Raw genomic sequence first — 18,871 nt, 5'->3', positions numbered from 1 at the left:
ATTATACATCTAACTTTTTAAAAATGACAAAAGAATGACTCTGTCTCAAATTAAAAAAAAAAAAAAAAAAGAATCCCAAAGTAGAGTTCAAGTTGATACAGATGACAATTGCCAATCATCGGAAGACACAGATTCTAACCAAACTGAGGGGTTTTGTTTTTGTCAGGAATATGGAGAAAAGTGATCTGGCCTTGAGTGCAGACAAGCTGAAAGTTATATTTAAGGCCACTAGTAAAGCCAGGACACTTGACATGATGTATAGTCTTTGAAAATGGAAGAGAAAAACTACAGAATGAGGTGTTTATTTATGCCATGGATGGAAAAAAAATAAAAGATGTATACAATCTCAAAATCCCAATACTTAACCAAACATGAGAAGGAATCAGAATTCTGTAAGACAGAATTTGTAAAAACAGTGTTATTCTGTTTTAAGACAGAACACTTTAAAACTTTATTCATAGGACAAAATGGATGTCTAGAAGTAAAAAATACACATGGTGGTTTTAGAAATAATAGCATGAGAGGATTAAAAACAAGTGGCAAAAATTAGAGAACTATCAGACATGAGGATATATGCATTCATTAGGCACAGAAAGATAAACATACAGGGAATAGGAAGGAGAAAGAGAGACATAGAGAATTCTAACACATGTATAATGGTAGCTTTCAGATGAAAAAATAGACAGAGTATGAGAAATATTATAGCAAAAGAGATGGACTAGAACTTTATCAGTTTGAAGAACCAAAATAAAGACCCAAATGCATAACTGAAGAATCACAAGACTGAAACAGATAAAACCCCAAGAAATATAATAATTAAGACCAAAAGGAATGAAACCTAGATGCAGTAGACCAATAAATAAAAGGCCAAGGGTCACTGTAAATACATCTTTGTTTTTCTAGGAGTAAAAAAAATATATAAATCTTGTTTTATGTATTTAGCTCAGAACACATTAAGAATGAGAGCAATATGAAAACATTTTTCAGTATTAAGAGACAATAGTGCTTACAACCTGACTTAAATGAATAATGGCTCTGATAAAAAGTAAAAAAGGTACCAATAAAAAACAAAATAAATTGTACATAAAGAACTTCTGCTTCTGGCCAAGATGGAATAACAGGAACCAGACTTTTGGTTCTAATGAAACTATCAAAAAGGTAAAATAATGAAACTATCAAAAAGTTAGGAAAATAATGAAAACAAAATGGTCTTCAAGACAGTGGACATCAAAAAATAAACACATCCCTTAGGAATGAAAAAAAAGAGCCCTAGGGTGACCCAAGCTTATAGAAATAATAGAATTTTCAGTCTGGGGCATAAGGAGGACAACCCTGCAGATGCTGCACTAGTCACATGAGGCAGAGACTCTTGGGGGAATCAAAGAAGAGAGAGTTCACAACTCAGAGCACTAATAAGGAAAGAGCTCTGTAAAGAGAGAATTCTGGAAATCTGTAGAAGGTTCCCTCGAATATCCAGCCAAGTACTTACTAAACCTACATGTGAGGAAACAAATCAAGACCAGAAAAATTTAAAAACACCTGAAAGCATGAGAAATCAGAGTAATTGATATGTACACAGAGCTGGGAGTGATGGCAGTTCTCATCAGTGATGCTGGAAAACCACAGGATTCAGAGAAGGTTGGGTAAGGTGTTTCTGAACATATATTCTGAAGTTACCATGATTTTTAATGTCCTTTCTGCTGATTTACACTATCTCCATCAGTTATGCGTCACTTTTGATTGACAGATCCCCTCACCAAAGTTCATATTTTCCTGTTTCTTTTTATACTTGGTTCTCAACACATTCTATGAAGCTAGCATTATCTTTATAGGAGAGATACACACTCATAGAGCCTAAAAAATTATTTTACACCCTACTTGTGGTTATTGTAGATTGAAATATCAGTTCATTAGCCCTTCCTACACTTTGAAAAACCATTTCAATATATTAAACATGGTGATGTTTATAATCTAAATTCTGAGAAGCAGAATAAATCTGTAGTTTTCTTTGACTACTAATCTCTAGTCAAAGAAATTATCTCAAGTTTCCTCTAGTGAGTTTGCTTTGTTCAGTGTTAAACAATTTCAATGCTAATAGCAGTCTTTCAAAATACTTCAGCACTTCTATCGATTTTGAAGGGCCAAAGGATTTTGCTTAGATGTATATGGCAGAAGTATTCCTGGATACTTATGTTAATACATACACACAGAAAAATGAGGCTTTTAGCAAGTTTGACCTCCACAAAATAGGCCCTAGACTTTGTGGAAACATTCTTATTTTTCCTCTTACACAGTTCTAAATTGTGAATTACTTTCAAAGTTAAATGACGAGATCAAAAAACAAATACCATTTCAGAGAAAATCTTTTTACTATGGAATGAACATAGATCAGCATACAGAGTAGCTTGAAGACATAAATTATGTCCTCTAGCAAATTCAAAGAAAAAAAATTGTATGTGGCCTCTATCAATAATCGTTTGTTACATTTATGCATTAAAACAACACCAAAACCATAACTAGATAACCAGAGAGGCTGATTATACCCAACCAACTGTCCATTATGGACTATACTCTGATTTTTTCAAACTGAAAGTCCCTCCAATTGACTTTTTTTCCTTTTTTTAGAATGATTTTTATTTTTTCCATCAGAGCAGATTTACAGTGTTCTGTCAATTTTCTACTGTACAGCAAGATGACCCAGTCACACATACATATATACATTTTTTTTCTCACATTATCATGCTCCATCATAAGTGACTAGACATAGTTCCCAGTGCGATACAGCAGGATCTCATTGCTTATCCATTCCAAAGGCAATACTTTGCATCTATTAACCCCAAATTCCCAGTCCATCCCACTACCTCCCCTCCCCCTCCCCCTTGGCAACCATAAGTCTGTTCTCCATGTCCATGATTTTCTTTTCTGTGGGAAAATTCATTTGTGCCATATATTAGATTCCAGATATAAGGGAGATAATATGGTATTTGTCTTTCTCTTTCTGATGCACTTCACTCAGTATGAGAGTCTCTAGTTTCATCCATGTTGCTGCAAATGACATTATTTTGCTCTTTTTATGGCTGAGTAATACTCCACTGAGTATATATACTATATCTTCTTAATCAATTCATCTCTTGATGGGTCTTTAGGTTGTTTCCATGTCTTGGCTATTGTGACTAGAGCTGCAATGAACATGTGGGTGCATGTGTCTTTTTCAAGGAAAGTTTTACCTGGGTATATGCCCAAGAGTGAGATTGCTGGGTCATATGGTAGTTCTATATTTAGTTTTCTAAGGTACCTCCATACTGTTTTCCATAGTGGTTGTATCGGTTGACATTCCCACTAACAGTGCAGAAGGATTCCCTTTTCTTCACACCCCCTCCAGCATTTGTTATTTGTGGACTTATTAATGATGGCCATTCTGACTGGTGTGCGGTGGTATCTCATGGTAGTTTTGATTTGCATTTCTCTAATAATCAGGGATGTTGAGAATTTTTTCATGTGCTTGTTGGCCATCTGTATATCTTCTTTGGAAAAATGTCTATTCAGGTCTTTTGCCCATTTTTCCATTGAGTTGTTGGCTTTTTTGCTGTTGAGTTGTATAAGCTGTTTGTGTATTTTAGAGATTAAGCCCTTGTCAGTTGTATCATTTGAAACTATTTTCTCCCATTCTGTAAGTTGTCTCTTTTTTTTATGGTTTCCTTTGCTGTGCAAAAGCTTTTTAAGTTTGATTAAGCCCCATTGGTTTATTTTTGCTTTTATTTCTGTTGCCTTGGGAGACTGACCTGAGAAAACACTTGTAAGGTTGATGTTAAAAATTTTTTTGCCTATATTACCTTCTAGGAGATTGATGGTATCTTGTCTTATGTTTAGGTTTTTAAGCCATTTTGAGTTTATTTTTGTGCATGATGTGAGAGTGTGTTCCAGTTTCATTGATTTACATGCAACTGTCCAATTTTCCCGGCACCACTTGCTGAAAAGACTGTTTTTTTCCCATTCCGTATCCTTGCCTCCTTTGTTGAAGATTAATCAACTGCAGGTATCTGAGTTTATTTTGGGGTTCTCTATTCTGCTCCATTGGTCTGTATATCTGTTTTCGTAACAATACCACACTGTCCTGACTACTGTGACTTTGTAATAGTGCCTGAAGTCTGGGAGAGTTATGCCTCCTGCTTGTTTTTTGTTCCTTGGGATTGCTTTGGAAATTCTGGGTCTTTTGTGCTTCCTCCATTTGATTTTCTTATGAGATCCCTTACCTTGATAGAGCTGAAATTCTTGTATTGAATAAGTTGGCAAAAGCTATGGGAGTGGGAGAGAATAGGGGGCTTTGGGGTCCACTGGGGATGCAGAGAACAGAGCCAGGAGGAGCAGCACCATTTTCATGCCTATTCTTCCACTAGGTAGCCTCAAGATCCATTCCCATGTCTAAAATGAAGGCTTGCATCAGATCATAAATTTTCAAACCCATAGAGATTCTTTGAACTTTTCTGGAAACATCTCTAATGATGTGATTTGGAGAGAACCAGGAGAAAGATAAGAGTATATGGAACCTCTATTTTAATACAGCATGTTTGCTTTTAGCTATTTTATGTTTGGACTTTCATATGATTTACATTTTTCACAAAGGTTTAAAAACTACTAATCCAGAAGTTCCTGCCCTGGCACTGTAGGTTAAGAATCTGAGCAGTTCGGGTCACTGCAGAAGTGTGGGATTAATCCCCATCCTGGGGGCAGTGGGTTAAGGGATCTGTTGTTGCCATAGGTATGTCTTAGATTCAGTCCCTGGCCTGGGAACTTTCATAAGATGTGGGTATGACCAAAAAAAGAAAAAAACAAAACAAAACTACTAATCCAAATGATCTCTAAGGTCTTTCATAACCATTTAATGCTATAAAGTTTTATTCCATTACTGCCTAAGCAAATAGCCAAACTAGAATAATGAAAATTGTTTTTCCTTCTTAACTATTTGACATCAATTTTAATATTTCTTCCACCTCATACACCCAAGTCACCCACCTAATCACAGAACAAAATGTAAATATTCTGTTAGCCTTGAAAAATTCCTTTAATTTTGGTTTGTTATTACAATACACTATTTTTAATTTAAAATCCTCTTTGTCCTTAAAAGCGTTACATCAATATATTTTCTCTGTTGAAGATGTGGAATATTACAGATTGACCTTTTCAGACTTTGATGTAGCACTGGAATGATTCAGGCTACAGCAACATAATTTATGTCATCCATTTTTTACTCCAGGAAATAAAACCCAAGTAGTCTGGTTTTGTCTTAATTCTCTCCTTCTGGGTCTTTTTTTTTTTTTTTTTTTTGGTCTTTTTAGGGCTGCAACTGCAGCATATGGAGGTTCCCAGGCTAGGGGTTGAATCGGAGCTGTAATCACTGGGCTACGCCACAGCAACATGGGATCCTTAACCCACTGACAGGCCAGGGATTGAACCCACAACCCCATGGTTACTAGTTGGGTTCATTAAACATTGAGCCATAATGGGAACTCTTTCTTCTGGGTCTTTGGTGATACATCTTTAAGCAAGTGTCATTTTTTGATAATTGATCTGGAACATTTTTCTCATTTTTCTGCCAACAAGTGGGCATAACTTTCTTCCACTTAAGATCACTTCTGACATTGCCATTCTATCCTGAGGAGAAAGATAATCTTATCTCCAAGTCACTAATATAAGACTGAGATTAGACTGTGGTGTTTAATAGGACTTGATCTAATGTTGAGAGGTGAGGAGAACCCTTATTTCTGGCCATGCATCCTGTTCCGCCTGTCTCAGTAGCTAACAGGACATGTACCAAATCTGGCTCAATTAGTTATGCAAAATTTCCATGAAAAAGATTAGTCCAAATGAAGTTACAATTTGCAGAATTTCATGCAGATAAATTTTAAAACATAGATGAAATAGACAACAGATAATTTTCAACTTTTTTCTCAATAAGTTAACACAAGTAAAGTACTTTTTTCCGTAAAATGCTCCTCATCAAAATCCATCACAATAGAGACAGACAGAGCAAACAAAGCCATGCCAAGAAAAAAAAAATTAAAGAGAATCCAACAGAAGACATCACAGGGTTTCACGGAGGAAACTTACAGGACAATTAAACCACTTCTTTAAGAAACAGATCATCCCAAACTACATGAATTATTATAGAGCATCAAAACTGTTTTTAAAATTTGTTTATTTGGCACTTATGCAACATAATTACTAAAAACTGTACCAAAAATGAAACTACAAAACAAACTTATTCATTGAGTAGTCATGAAAAAATTATTTATTGTATTAAAATAATATCCTATCATGACCAAATTAATTATTTCCAGGAGAGCAGGGTAGTTTGTGTTAGGAAATCAATTAATAAAATCTTTCATATAGTTAGATTCAGGCAGACTGATTATATGAACCTTTCCATTGAGAATAAATAGCATTAAAAATATTCATGTTAAAATCCTCAATGCAAGAGAATTATTGGATATTTCTTTAGCATGATAAAAGTATATCTCCAATTAGTCTATATCAGGGGGTGGGGGTACACACCTGGGGTTTGGGATGGAAATGCTATAAAATTGGGTTGTGATGATTATTGTACAACTATAAATGTAATAAAATTCACTGAGTAATAAAAAAAATAGTCTATATCTGGAAAATTGAAAAGTACCAATGGAAAAAGGAATACAAACACTAAGAGAATTTAGTAATACAGCAGATCAGATAATTAACACACAAAAATCTACAGCTTTCCTATAAACAGATAAACGTCAAGTAAAATACATAGTGGATGATAATATACATTTATGTCAGCAAAAAGAAAAAAATACATAAGCATGAAATTAGCAAGAAACATCAAAATCTTATATGAGGAAACCTCTAGTGTCCTGAGAGATTTAGAAATATATTTGAAAAAAAGGAAAATTGTATAATGTTCTTAGAAATTCTTAACATGATAAAGATGTTATATATTCATAAAATATAATGCAATCCCAGTATTCATACTTTTCCAGATCTAGACAAGTTGATTATAAAATTTACTTGGAAGAGCAAAAATCAAAATACTCAGGAGTATCTGACAAAGAAGTATGTATGTGGTGGGTGTAAGTGAATAGCTGATAATGTTCTAGCATACAGATTTTAAAACATACTGTAAATCATTTATCATTAAAAGCTTTGATAATGGCATATGGTACATGGAGGAATGGAATGAATAGTAAAACTAGGAAGACACCAAAGTACACACAAAATTTTACCATATGGTAATGTTCCATTTGAAATTGTTGGAAGAAATGAATGTTTTTTAACATGCATTGTTGCATATCTACGCAGTTACTTAAAAAATTATAAAGGAGATATATTCTATGTACTTTATGAGGGAAAGAATTGGAGATTCCAGATAAAAAACCTGGGCAGGAGTAAGAAGCCAGCATAACTCTTGAAATTCCATTCTTTGTCCTTGACCCAACTTAGTGTGTACATTAATCCACTAAAGTCAATGTATAAGATGTTTACTGCTGCACTAGTATAGAAAAACTGGAAACAAGCCAAATGTTCATTAATATTAGAATTGATAAATCTCTTTTGGGATGGTTATACAAATGAATTTTATACTCTAGTGAGCAGAATTAGTAAATTTTATAAACATGATGATGAGGAAACAAAAGAGAGTGAAGTTTGAGATTTATAGAATCTAGGCATCTGTTTACCACATACTTAGTGACAGTATTTGCTTCCAGGGGAAGTATCTAAAAGGTAAATGTCTCTGAGTGCAGAAGTAGCTTATTAAATTTGCATGTGCATAATGTCAAAAGTGTTCTAAGAATGGGAAGAAGAAGAATGACTCACTTTTGAGCAGTTAATTTAGCTTCATTATTGTGAAAAACACGTATTTTTCTATTTAGATGAGCTTTTGAAATTGCATTGATGCTGTAATGCATTGAAACTTTTAGAGATGTTGGGATTGGGTGAATGGATTTTACATGAGAGATGGGTGTGAATCTTTGGGGGCCAGAAGGTGGATTGTTGCAGACTGAACAGTGGCCTCCAAATTTTCCAGGTCTCAATCCCCAAGGTGTATGTTACTTTATATGGCAGAAGGGACTTTGCAGATACAAATAAATTAAGAATTAAGAAAAAAATCCCACACCTAATATTCACATTTTGGAATTATAACATAGAGGTGATCTTTGATATCCACTAATTTTATGAAAAGATACTTAAATCCATATGCTTTTAGTTTTTATTTCTTTTAACTCATTAAAGGCTCCAATTTCAGTATTATCTGTTTTACAATACAATAAATGCTAAAAAGAAAGAGAGAGAAAGGAAGAGAAGGAAGGAAGAGAGAAAGAAAGAAAGAAAGAAAGAGAAAGAAAGAAAGAAAAGAAAAGAAAAAGAAAGAAAGAAAGAAAGAAAGAAAGAAAGAAAGAAAGAAAGAAAGAAAGAAAGAAAGAAAGAAAGAAAGAAAGAAAGAAAGAAAGAAAAGAAAGAAACCTATGGATGTGTTTTGCTTAAGTTTTACCCAACGTCTTCAATCCTACTTGACCTAACCTGTGTCTGCCTCTATTCACTGTATGCCTGTAGAGAGTGACTTAGAGGTATGTGGTTCAGTTTGACCAGATTCTTTTGACACAAATTTCATTTTAACAGTCATATATCTTCACCAAACAAGGCTGTGCTAAAACTCAAGCCTTCAAGAGAAATAGCTTTGTATAGGAAAAATATAGCAAGAGGTTGCAAAGTTCAAGGAATCGAATGAATAGGGCATGACACTTGGTCAGCATCTAAAATGGAAACATCAACTGTAATATCAGTTATGCAGGAATAACATGGATTTCCAGGGCAAATATGATTTATTTATTCCATGCTGAAACATTGTGCAAAAGGAAACATCAATCATTGTAAGAAAGTGCTGTTTTCAGGCTACCTAATAGCCATGAAATCATATTCTCAGACCAATCAAAGACCAAATCAAGACTTTAAAATATGACATATTCCCTTTTATCCCTCATTAATAAAATAAAACTTCTTATTAGCATGTTGCAGCTTAGGACCATAGCCTAGGTCTCTGCTTTCTCGGAACTCTGAGAGAAAAAACTCCACTACAACAATAAAGATAACTATATTTTTTCTCTATGGCTTGTTAACCCATATGCAGTGTTTATAGGAATGCAGTGCCTTTGAAAACATTTCTTCTTGTCTAAAGGGAAGAAAACAAATTAAAATCTTGACTGATTTTTAGCCCCAAAGCAAAATAAGATTCTCCCAATTGGCATTTTTATTCAAAATTTAATATTACAATCAAATAGCTCCTGGCAAAGACAGTGATGATCAAAGGAAAATGATTATGAAAACCAAGGATTTGTTTAAGAGGGAAAAGGAAACTTTTTTGTCTTATCTTTAAAAGTGAAAATGATACTAATGTTATCAGTGGACTGATATAGCAGAAACCAAATGCTCTGATTGGCAAATGCTTAGCAGAAGTCAGAGAATACTGCACAAGAAGATAAATAAAGGATGATGAATATAAGCAAGGTATTCTCTTAGAAAATTTACTTGTGTCTTTCTTTTCAGATCTAAATCTTACTGACTCTAAATTTGTATATAGGGTTGTGATGGGATTAAGATGTACAAACTTTTAGTTGTAAAATTAATTAGTTAGGGGATATAATGTATGGCATTGGGAATATAGTCAACAGTATTGCAATAACTATATATGGTGACAGATGGCTACTTCACCACAATGGTGGTCAGTTTATAATGTGTATAAATGTCAAACCACTATGTTATACACCTGAGACTAATAGAATATTTTGTGTAAATTACTTCTATAAAAAAATTAAATGGGAGAGTTCCCTTTGTGGCTCAGTTGTTAACAAACCTGACTAGGATCCATGAGGATGCAGGTTCCATCTCTGGCCTTGCTTAGTGGGTTAAGGATCTGGCATTGCCATGAGCTGTAGCGTAGGTTGTAGATGCAGCTCAGATCTGGCATTGCCATGGCTGTGGCGTAGGCAGCTACAGCTGCAATTCAATCCCTAAACTGGGAACTTCCATATGCTGCAGGTCTGGCCCTAAAAAAAAACAATAAATAAATGAAAAATTAAAAAATGTCTGCATCAAGCAAATGAAAAGACAACCTACAGAATGGAGAAAATATTTTCAAAACATATATTTAATGAGCTAATATTCAACATGTTTAAGGAACTTATAAAACAAAAGCAAAAAATTAAAAATGGGAAAAGGGCTTGCATAGATATTTCTCCAAAGAAGATATAGGAAAGGATTTCAGGTATATAAAAAGATGGTCAACATCACTAGTAATTAGGGAAATTCGAATTTAAACACAATGACATGTCACCTTATACTTGTTATTTTATTTTTTGTCTTTTTAGGGCCACACCTGTGGCGTATGGAGGGTCCCAGGGATCAAACTCATATCCTCTTGTTTACTAGTTGGATTCCTTTATCTTATATTCTTTAGGTGAGCAAGAGAGTTGGAAAGGTGAAAATATCTTATAGGACTGAAAGGGAGAATTAAGTTCCCACTTGAAACTAGTGATCGTGAATTTTTGTGTAGGCTAAGTTTTCTTAGTTGTGATTTCTTGTAGTATGAGAATTTACTATGGCTAAGATTTTGCTCAAGTAGCTAACAAAGTGAAAAGAACTGGGCAGGGTAGTTAGGGATATTTTCCAGAAAGTGAAGCAAGTGGTTGTTGTTGGCATCTAAGCTAGATAATAAGGAAAAAAAAAAAAAAAAAAAAAAGGACTCTAGGCAGTTTTGCACAATAAAGTGTGGTTATACTGTTTGCACTTAAATTATCTCTAATACTGCTTAATATATTCTCTGTATATCCATTTTGGAATCAGGTTAGTATCTTTCCCATAAAATCTACATTGATTTTCATAGTTTTATATGTATCATTGTGTCTCTGAAGCCAAGTAAATATAAAGCACTTTTTATAAGATAGAAATTGGTAAGCTAGATTTTTTAGATTCCCTAGTGTGTAATAACCAAAGAAGGTTAAAACAAAACATTTTCTGATGAAAAAACTCATGACCTGTATTCAGCTCTTACTTGAAAAAAAAATTAAATATGTAAATTAGATCACCCTGTTCATTGCCTCCATGGCAAATGAAAATTACTGATGGAACAAGAACAAAATTACACTTCATTATCAATGCATATCTTGCAAAAAAAAAAAGCCCTAGTTTTTAAACCTATTTGAGTAGGGTTAAATATATATTTTTAATTATTACAATATGTGTATATTTTTCCTATTGAAAGTATGTCCTCTATACTTTTTGCCTAATTTATCATAACTTTTTATCTCATACATTTTTGGTGAGTTTTAAACACTTTAAAAATCAGCCAGTAGGAATTCATTATCTGTACTACATGGTCCAAGATGATGCTTACCAACTAGAAAGAAAACAGAAAGAGTTAACTGCAAAAAGTAGTTATTAGTTGAACAGTTATTAATAAGTTCGATAGTATATTATTAACCCCTAGCATTATAGAAAATAATTAGATCATGTACATTCATTATTCCTTTTTAATTAGAGTTTATTTTACAGAGCTAAAGCTGTTTGTCTCCCTTATTGATCAAGTATAGTAATGGGGTAAAAAATCACTTTTGCAGTTTCTTTGTACAGTGTCTCTGTGTTGTATCATTACTTTCTAAAGTGTAAATGCTGTCTTAGGATTTTCAGCCTGGACATAAAGTTCTAAACATAAGCATAAAATTTGTGCTTGGATATCCTGATGCTTGCAAATTCTGTTACAATTCTTACATATGCTGTTGAATTTTGGAGATGATGTAGTAAGTGCTGCCTCATCAGAGACCAAAGTGAAACCTTTATCTGAAAAGTATAGTAAATCATATTTTGCTGTAAGTAGGCTTTAATAGAATCAGGTCTCTAATTACTGCATGCCAGTCTACCTTCTAAAGAGAAAAATTTTATCTAGGTCAGTATGCATTATTATTAATAGGAGATAAACTACAACTCAACAACTATCACCACAAAACAAAAACAGAAAAGAAACCAAAAATAAAAAGAAGAAATTAAAAAAAAATAGAAACGAATCTGACTAGCATCCATGAAGACACAGGTTTGATCCCTGGCCTCGCTCAGTGGGTTAAGGATCCGGTGCTGCTGTGAGCCATGGTGTAGGTTGCAGATGCAGCTCCAATTCGACCCCTACCCTGGGAAGCTCCATATGTTGCACTGCGGCCCAAAAAAAAAAAAAAAAAAAAAAACAAAAAAAAGCTTTTAAGTCAAAATTCAAGCTTAGATAAAGTTTTTTTTAAAGAAAATCTCCCTAACTTGTTCTCCATTTCGGGAGCACCAAGAAATGGAGAACAATTAAAAATATATGGTTTAGCTAATAATACTTTCAATTAAAGAAAATGATTTATGGAGTTTCCGCTGTGGCACAGTGGGTTAGGTATTCGGCATTGTCTCTGTGACAGTGTGGGTTTGATCCCCAGCCTAGTGCAGTGGGTTAAAGATCCAGTGTTGGCACAGCTGTGGTGTAGGTCTCAGCTGTGGCTCAGATTCAAATCCCTGGCCCAGGAAATTCCATGTGCTGTGGGTCTGGCCAAAAAAGGAAAAATGATTTATGCAGATGGATATCCTGAATTTAAAACCAAGCACTTCATATTGGACCACATTCCTGGGAACAATGACCATGGATTCTGAGAATGCTGAAAAAAACAATTTGGCATCTCCACAAAAAATATTTCCTGATTCTTCACATCATTTATAAATTATCAGCCCTGAGGCTAAGACTCAGACTTGCTCCTTAGACAGAGATATGTGATCTTGGCTGGTCAGTTCATTTTCTCTGACCTTGATTTTACCCACTTACAGGACATAGTAATAAATAATAAAATGTGCTCTTTCAGAAGATTGCAAATTTGGATCAATATATGATAATCATAATCATAATACCTTACACTTAACATTCTGCTTCCAATGCACCTCAGATTAACTTCTCTACATGTTAATGTATTTAATCCTCACAACAATGTTATGAAACAAAAAGTGTTATAAAGTCCAGTTTTGAGACAAGAAAACTGAGTTGTAGAAAGGTAAAGTAACTTGCCAAAGATACTCACATATTAACTAGCAGAGTTGAGTGTGGACCACTGTGGTCATCTGGCCTCAGAAGTATAAAATGCAATTTATAAAATATGAAGATCTATGCAAAGTCCTATTATTTACTGATTGAAAAGGTCATAGCAGTTGTGATATTGAACATAATGATATCAACCACCAAAAATCCATTCCTTGTAGCATTAAAAAAAAATTAGAGGTATTTGAGAGTATTACAGAAAGATATCTCAGCTGTGCTTCAATACTAACATGATATTAATCAAATGACAGAGGAAAAAAAAATCTGTGTTCTAGGTCATCTGATGCTTCAAACAATTTTACGAGCATTGAAAATTTGACAAAACCAAAACTCAAATTGCCCCAGAAAATTTTATCCATTTATTCTTTAAAGTATTTATATATCTATGGAACTAAAATCCTCACTTGTCTAATTCAACTTGTCAAAATGTTTCTAAGGGCTATGTGCTGTTGTAGAATATTTATGATGATTCTTTGAGAAAATAGAAGTGTATTGACTGTAAGAAAAGCTGAAATAACATGAGTTGCTTTAAATACCCTTTTATGGAAAGTGGAGGTTTGCAACTTGATCTCACATACCAAATTAGTTACATTTTATTTCTTAGATATTATTAAGTGATAATTATGCTATTAAAAATGACCTTTATTTATTGACCACTGACCTATGCTAGGACCCATATGAAGACTAACTATAAGATTCCCAGACTTCTGGCTTGGACTATTCTCTGGTTCTCAAGCCTTGCTGGTGACTTTTACTTGCTTTATTAGCTAGGAATCTTTCAGCTGTACATATGGAGAATCAAATGTAAACTGGTGTTAGCTAAATAGAAAATTTAATAGTCTCTATAAATGAAAAGGCTGGTGGCATATCAAATCAGGTCAATTGACTCTAGGGGCTTAGAGTGCCATTGAGAACATAATCTTACCTTTCTCCCTCTCATCTCTTTGCCTTCTTCTGTATTTTTTCCCATTATTTATTGCATAGTTTCTCTTGCAGTAGCTTCTGGGTTACATTCTAACAGCTTTTCAACCATCAGAGGAAAGAGGAGGAGAGATTGCTTCTATTTTTAATCAAGTTTTAGCAGAGGTTGATGGTTTGTTTTTGACCTGGCTTGAGAGAGAAATTGAGATATAAACTTTAACCTCATTGTATGACTTCGAGGTGGGACCTACCATACCATGACTCAGTTGTGGACCAAAAGAAAGTACTTCATATAGCCGGTTATAGTACCTGGCTCACTGACAAGATCATTTTCCAAGCCCGGTCAATAAAGAATAATCTGGGATCTTTTCTGCAAGTCCAGAAGAAAATAATAATGGGAGGTTGAAAAGTTGTTAGAATATCACTTGCTGCACCTGAAATACTTGGGCTATACTTACACTAAAAAAAATTCATTATTTGGGAGTTCCTGTCATGGCTTAGCCGAAGCAAATCTGACTAGTATCCATGAGGATGCAGGTTCAATCCCTGGCCTCATTCAGTGGGTTAAGGATCCAGCGTTGCCATGAGCTGTGGTATAGGTCGCAGATGCAGCTTGGATCTGACATTGCTGTGACTGTGGCGTAGATTGGCAGTTATAGTTCCGATTCAACCCCTAGCCTGGGAGCCTCCATATGCCACAGGTGTAGCCTGAAAAAGATAAAAAGTAAAAATGTCATTATTTATCTAAAATTTAAATTTAACCACATGTTTTGCACTTTTATCTGCTAAATATGGTAAACTTACTTGAGATTATTTGCCTATATGATACTATAATGTTTTCAGACATGTTAATATGCAGTCCTAAAGGGACACTCTTAAGTAAAATGATAATAAATTTATAATAGTAAACTTATAAATCAAGCAGTACATGGCAAAAATGGCATTTTCTGTGTGCCAGGAATTATTCAAAACCCTTTTCATGCGTTAACACAGATAGTCTTGTAAAACACTTTGAATTGAATAATTTTATCATTTTTATTTTACAGACAAAGAAATTTGGGCATCTAGAGGTTAAATGACTTATTGAATGTGAAACAGCAAACAAGGATTGAGCTAATATTCAGCCAAGGTGTGCGGCTCCAGAGACTTCATAGAGGTAATCCTTTTGATAGAGTCATTTTATTGCATTCCAGCACAGGATTAACAGTTATTCTGGTGAAGGCCAAACTTTAATTCACTCAGGAAGAAAGAGAAGCAAACTTAAAAGCTAGTACCTCTTTTTGGTTGGTCATCCTAACATAAAAATTAGACTTTGTCCCTGCCACTCTGAAAATTCCAAATGCTTTTTAAATATTACACATGAGAAATTTTGGGAGTAAATTTCATTATAACAACACCATTCCAATTCTGGGTCCTCAGAGAAACATATTTTATAAAAGCTGCTGTGCAGCTCAGTGGTCAACAGAAATAGAGGCTTTAAACTAGATTTATTTTTAAATTTTCTAATAAGAGAGGTTGACTTTTTTTTTCTGGACTGCTTAAGTACTGCTAAGATATGCATAACTTCCAGGCTGATTTACTGCATGTCTTCTGAAAGGTAAGTCATAAATAATTTTATTGTTAAAAGTATCTAATTAAGACATGTATAATCTAGGTGGTCTTTTATGGTTAATTTAGATGCCAAATCCATATACACATGGAGTTACAGCTCTTGTTGGGGTGCTTTAAGGGGGCGTCTTGGTCCACCTCTGCTGGAACCAAAACACTGCCACTGTGGGTTGCCTTGGAGACCACAATCCTGTAGAATCAAGTTTGCCAGAACAGAAGGGTGCAGCAGATTTATTTACATTCTGAGAGAGAGAGTGGGCTGCCCTGGGAGTAGGGCCTGGTCCTCTTCACAATTGGGTTTCTCTTTATATCCCTATGCTGTGGACTTGATTTGGGACTTGATTTCTCCTGCCCCAGGCCCACTAATTTCTCCTGCCCTGGCAACCTGCATGTGTGCATAAAGGCTGAGCACTGATTGATCTCTGTGTGGGGGTGCCTTTTGATCCTTCAGCCAGTTTCGGGCAGGATGCCTCATCTGCCTGGGGAACAGGTTATAGGGAAGTGGTCTGAAGAGTCCCTGGTATTGTGTCTATGCATGTTCTTATTGTTTGATCACTGGTCTGTTCTGAGTCTGCAGGTCCAATTCCCCATTCCCCATCCCTAACAGGTTTAAGGCAGTCTCTAAAAATGAAATATTTATGTATGAAATATTTATATACCTTTTTTTGACACTGATCTAGGGAGTATTGAAAACTGTAGTATAAACTTATCATATAATTCTGACAAGTAATGAATGTTTCAGAGGATATGTAGTCAGATAAGCATGAGTTCACATCTTGACATTGTCACTGAGAGATGTACATTACTTAGCCCCTTTGAGCACTGGTTCCCTGAACTGAGAGAATTCAATGAGAACTAATGTGTAAAGCCCTTTCACAATACCTGGAACATACTGAGTATCAATAAATATGTCATTATTATGATGCAAAAAAGCTTATAAAATAAGCCTATTACTAAGTAGAATTCATAAGAACCAAATATTTCTGTTACAAAATAAGAGGTTTTAAAGAAATTTTTCATTTTAAGCTGGTCCTTTCTTATTATGCTTCAATCTGCTGGTCTGGTCATAGGAAGAATGACTTTCTATTCTTTTTTTCTTTAAAGCATTGCTATTAACTAGTTGTTTCTTTCTTTGACGTCTTGCTATTATTAGCACTTGCTATTATCTAGTCCTTTCTTTGAAGATATGCTATTGTAAAGGCCCAGGACTGACCATGGCTTAGAAAATTACTAATGCTAACCAAAATACCCTTCATACTAAGTTACACCCCAGAGTGCCAAATCATTAATTTGAAACAGAAGAAAAAAATGCCAAAGGGATTGTGAATATACTTACATTGGCATGATCAGCATATTCTTTCTCTTAGTCAAACTATAGGGAAGCCAAATATATGAAAAGACAGTATTTTTATTTAAAAGGAAAAAGTGTATTCACAAAAAATAAGTACCAGAAAACAAGTCTGTCCCAGTAATCAGAATACATAAGAATCAGAAGGACATTGTCCTACAAAGGTCATTGATTTAGAACAAAGGGACTTCTAGTAAACCAAATGTTAATGGCAATAGGTTATGGTATAATTTTGCTGTAGGTTCTGGAATCCTCATGGTCTGCTGCTTAAACTTTTCTACAACCATCTCTCCTCGAGTTTTAACTTTGTCATCAACGCTGTCAAATGTGAAATCCGTTGGCCAAGATTTCCTTTCCTTTGGACAACAAACACAAGATCATCTCAGTTGTCCTCTTTATTGGTGTCTTTTATTCCATTTTATTTTTCTTTGAAGGCTGCAAAATGTGCTTTTTATAACTGTAACAAAGTTATTTTTGGTTAGGTTAATACATTAAGTGGTAAAGACGGTGATCTGTTTGAGTCTTGCTAAGTCTTTTAAAATGCTATACATTTATCTGTCTATCCAACTATCTATCCTAGTTTGGGTCACTAAAAAGACCTAGAAATAATAACAACCCAGGTGGAAGAGGTACTTCTGTCCCCAAAACTATGAACTCTGATACACTATAGCAACTAGTTTATCTTAAGTTATTGGCTGTTTCCAAGACTGGTATATGAAATGTTCAAGGTTAGCCTGTGATATTGTATCACAGCCAAGAAGTTATAAATGTCTGATAGTGTTACATCAAAAGGACTTTGGGACTAAATTGAAGGAACCCTCATAAAGATGAGAAAAATTGTGCAACAAATATAAAAGGAGGTTATGTTGATTAATGAACATGGAATATATATTTTAAAACATTGAGTTAAGGATACTTAAAAAGACAATAATAATAGTAAATAACCAAACAAAACACTTTATCAGTCACCATGTAGGTATCTAGAAGATAACTTTACCTCAAAACTGGCAATTAATGGAAAATTTAGTATCTTCATTGCCTCAACTTGGCCTCTGTCCACCAGTACTGAATAGAAATGTGGAGACAGAGTTTAGGGTGAAGGAGAAGAAAAAATAGCTTTTATTGCTTTGCTAGGTTTATAGTTTTGGAATTGGAAAATAGGGACACAGATAAGAATTGGGGTAGATGCAAGCTTCCATTCTTCTTCAAAGTTGGTATTTAGTAGCCCCAGGACAAGTTCTGGAGGTCTTCTTTCTTTCTGGAATGAAGAATGCTTCATCTTGGAGTTCCCATCGTGGCATAGTGGTTAACAAATCCGACTAGGAACCATGAGGTTGCAGGTTCGATCCCTGGCCTTGCTCAGTGGGTTAAGGATCTGGCATTGCCGTGAGCTGTGGTGTAGGTTGCAGATGCATCTCAGATCCCTCATTGCTGTGGCTCTGGCGTAGGCCAATGACTACAGCTCCAATTAGACCCCTAACCTGGGAATCTCCATATGCTGCAGGAACAGCCCTAGAAAAGGCATAAAGACAAAAAAAAAAAAAAAAAAAAAAGAATGGTTCATGAAGTAGTTAACATCTTTCATTTGTTGGTGGTGAAGTTCTACAAAAGAGCTCAAAAATATAGTTAGGTATATTTTTTTTCAGAGGAACCAGGATCCTGTCCCAAACTGCACAATTTTTTCTTGACTGCTCCTCATTTGTCCCTGCATCCCCTCCCTTCCCTGATAAGCAACTGTCTGAACCTGCACTTTTGGAAATCAGGGAGGGCCATGGAGGCTAAATGAGGCCTATTTGCTACTGACAAGAAATGGAGGATGCAAATGCTTTTGTGCCCAGGAGTGCTCACAG

At 34.7% G+C, this 18,871-nt stretch overlaps 1 protein-coding gene across 2 annotated transcripts in view; it reads left to right on the top strand.

The window, feature by feature from the left end:
* Positions 1-18,574, top strand: part of LOC106504979 (uncharacterized) — a 980,193-nt gene extending 961,619 nt beyond the window's left edge. For both annotated transcript variants that reach the window (XR_014816006.1, XR_001298990.3), the window contains one exon: positions 15,112-18,574. The gene's annotated coding sequence lies outside the window, so the exon portion shown is untranslated. The remainder of the gene's footprint in view (positions 1-15,111) is intronic.
* Positions 18,575-18,871: the final 297 nt, after the last annotated feature.

The sequence above is a fragment of the Sus scrofa genome, chromosome 9 (genome assembly GCF_054392235.1).
Source record: "Sus scrofa isolate SSC_HxYL_T2T_F1_AM1 chromosome 9, Sscrofa_HxYL_maternal_Yorkshire_Landrace_v2.0, whole genome shotgun sequence".
In the NCBI taxonomy this organism is placed as follows: domain Eukaryota; kingdom Metazoa; phylum Chordata; class Mammalia; order Artiodactyla; family Suidae; genus Sus; species Sus scrofa.
The sequence above is the reverse complement of the archived record's forward strand: the minus strand, read 5'-3'. Positions and strand labels throughout refer to the sequence as shown.